This window comes from Dasypus novemcinctus, chromosome 10, assembly GCF_030445035.2.
Source record: "Dasypus novemcinctus isolate mDasNov1 chromosome 10, mDasNov1.1.hap2, whole genome shotgun sequence".
Classification (NCBI taxonomy): Eukaryota; Metazoa; Chordata; class Mammalia; order Cingulata; family Dasypodidae; genus Dasypus; species Dasypus novemcinctus.
Window position 1 is genome coordinate 48,846,633 of NC_080682.1, and position 3,569 is coordinate 48,850,201.

General features: G+C 35.0%; 1 non-coding gene across 1 annotated transcript; it reads left to right on the forward strand.

Annotated features, from left to right (window-relative positions):
• Nucleotides 1–1,201: 1,201 nt before the first annotated feature.
• LOC111760611 (U1 spliceosomal RNA) lies at nucleotides 1,202–1,365 on the forward strand. Its single transcript, XR_002794250.2, has one exon. It is a non-coding gene; the product is annotated as a U1 spliceosomal RNA (small nuclear RNA).
• Nucleotides 1,366–3,569: the final 2,204 nt, after the last annotated feature.

The following is a 3,569-nucleotide window of genomic DNA, read 5'->3' on the forward strand; positions in this document are numbered from 1 at the left end:
TGTGGTATCTTTGTTAAAATTGGTAAAATAATATTATTATAATTGTATAAATGTATTATTAACTATAGTCCATAATTTACATTAGGGTGTTTTAAAAATATTTATTCTAGTAACATATACATAATCTAAAATTTCCCTTTTTAACCACTTTCAAATATATAATTCAATGCTGTTAATTAGAGTCAAAACTTGTGCTACCAGCACCACCATCCATTACCAAAACTTTTCCATCACCCCAACCAATAACTGTATCAATTAAGCTTTAACTTCCCATTTCCAACACACTATTCGCCACCCCAGTCCCTGGTAACCTATATTCTAGTTTCTGACTGTATGAATTTTATTACTGTAATTATTTCATATCAGTGAGATCATATAGTATTTGTTTTTTTGTGTTTTGCTTATTTCACTCAACATGATGTCTTCAAGTTTCATCCATGTTCCATGTTGTCGAATATATCTGTACTTCATTCCTTTTTATGTCTGAATGATCTTTCATTGTATGTATATACCAAATTTTGTTTATTCTTTCATCTGCTGATGGATACTTGGGTTCATTGTTGAAAAAATTTTAAATGATTTTTAATATCTGTTTAATATTCCAGTGAATTGGTATAACATAATTTACTTAGCATTTCCCTAGTGTTGGATATTCTTATTATTTCTCATTTTTGGGTATTTTTGCTAATATTGCATTAAACATCTTAATTGAAAGAGGAAAAAAATTCTAAATGAAAGCTTTCTCCAGGGCAATTTCTGAGGGATGGGATTACCAAGGTATCTTGATTTCTTCTGATATGTATTGATATATAATAATGGCCCCAAGTTATAATTTTATCAAAAATTGTTTTTATCCATAAATTTAACCACAACATCACCATTATTGGTAATTGTGATTTATTTTAAAATTTTATCTGTGTAATAGCAGCAAAGCATAACCTCATTTTAATTTGCATTTATTTGATTATTTGCAGACTGAACATTCCCCCATTTGTTCATTTGGAATTTTCATTTTCTCTTTTCATCTTGCAAAGCTGTGGCAGCATATAAATTCATTATTTTATTATTTTTTGTATTCACAAAGGACACATACATGTATCTAAACCAGTCTAAATATACACATGTATTTATATGCAAATACATATGTATTTATAGTTACTTGTGTTTGTTTCATTTTCATATTAGATAAAAATCATTGTAGATACTTACCTGGCAGGGGAAATACCATGATCACGATGTGAATTTTCCCAGGGCAAGGGTTACCCATTGCATTTCGGATGTGCTGACCCCTGCAATTTCTCCAACTGTGGGAAACTCAAAGGCATAATTTGCAGTAGTGGGGGACTGCATTCCCACTCTCCCCATTTAAAAAAAAAATCACTGTAGATGACATTAAAAAATCAACTAAATATTTTCTATGAAGATATACTAAAAATGCTAGTATTTTTATAATATAGTAGTGGGAAATTAAAGTGTGTATTTATTAAAATGAGATTATTCATATTACCTTCCCTCAACTCTTAAGCTTCTAGTAACACAAAGAAATAATCACCCCATTCTAATTAAGGAGTTGTGCTTAGAATTTTGCAGTTTGTATTCTGGTGACCTCTGGATATGAGGGACGCAACCCAGGAATGCAAAAGCAAGCCTGGTGGGTTAGAGGTGCCTGCATCTGGGCCAAGGGCCGTACTTTGGCCCTGAAAGGGGGTGCCAAGATGAAGCCCAAGATCTTCGTGCTGACCCGGGATTTCTGAGTGGTATCCACAGCAGCTGCCACCCAGAGACCCACTATGTAGTTATAGGCATTTATATATATATATATATATATATATATATATATATATATATTTTTTTTTTTTTTTTTTTAAGGTACCAGGGATTAAACCCAGGACCTTGTACATAAATCTATGGTCAAAGAAAGGATTTAAAACTATAAAACCTATCCTTGAAATAAAAGCAAGTTTATCTACTTGTTTGAAGTGTTTAAACTATATCTGCAAGTCCAGATGAGTCAAGTGGAAGTAAAGAGCTTGCTCCAGGACAGACAAAACTCAGTTTCTTGTATTGATTGATAAGTATGGCTGCATACTGGGCAGTATTTCATATGTTTTTGACCAACAATCAAGGAAGAATGAATGGGAGTATCTGCTTCTCATTCTTCTTTTATCCTTCATGGTAAAAACTGTCATTGACATTACTCAAGAACAGCACACCTACATGGCATTAGGCATCTCTTGAAGATCAAAGGACCATAGAGTTGTCATTCATTCAGTTTTAAAAATAAATTAATTTATCTTATTATTCATTCACTAATAGGATAGAAAGAACAACACGGCACAATGAAAAATTTAAGCTTCAGCATTTTAAGTCCTAAGTCCTCTGCCACTTATTTAGTTAGAGTCCTTGGCCTATATGTAGAAATATATTGGAGACTAGGTATCTTGTCTATGAATTGAGAAATGACTAGATCACCAGGTTTCCTTCCAGCTGTCACAGTCTGTGATTCTTAAAACATGCATCGAGCATTTATTTCTGGCATAAAGCTCTCTGGTTCCTGAGAAAAATGTAAAAGAAGTACAATACATTTTTCCTTCAGAGCTGGAACTTGAAGACTGCTTACACTCATGATTCCCCCCTTCCCCTACATAAAACAGGTATGTAACAGCCCAGGCACTCAATGTTCTGAGGATGTCTTGATGGGAGGAAAATATGCCTTGTGTTGAGCTTAGAGGCAAAATATAATGGGCTTGAGATCCAGGCAGACCTTCATTCCAGACTCTACTTCAGCACCTGCTCTCTTTGGGTAAGTGTTTTAGTTTGTAGAGTTTTGCTTGTGTAACTGTAAAATGGAAGTCAGGAGAAGTCGGAGGATGATGGATTCCTCTAGGTTCTTGGCTATGTTACATAAAAGAATTTAAGAACAGTGGTTTAGTTAGGCTGATAGTTTATTGAGAAATGGGAGACGAGAACAGGATTACGTACCTAAACCCGCAGATGTAGGCTCCTCTAGGCAGAGAGAGCGTTTTGGGTTTGTGGGGCTATCTTTATTAAACTATTATTTATTCTTCCCTTTCCTAATATTGGGGGAGAGGCCACAGCTATTTGCTGTTCTGATTAGTTACTCAACCTGTTAGTTCCACTGGAGGCAACAGTGAGGCCCCTTGGGGGTATCCAGGGCTTTCCCTTGACCACGCATGAGATCTCCAAGCAGGGTTCCATGGCCACGTGTTTTGTAGCCATGTTTTTCTGCCAAATCTTAGTCTCTTCTTCCCTTTTCCTAAACTAACCCGCCTTAAAATGGGAAAAGTAACAATTAACTTGAATTACTTGTTTTCTGAGAGTTTGAGAAGGGGTGTGTGGGAATTCAATTTTCTGATATGTGGTAGACACTCAATAAACGGTAGATGAAATATGGAGAAGGAAGAAAATGGAGAAAGAGGAGAAAGATGGGTAGCATAAATAGTGGCTTAGGTTTTGAAATTGGAGAACTCTTTTTTTGCACTTTGGTTAGGCGGAGGAATTAGTAAATGGTGTCATATTTGTATATCAGTTACATCATGGGGCTTAAC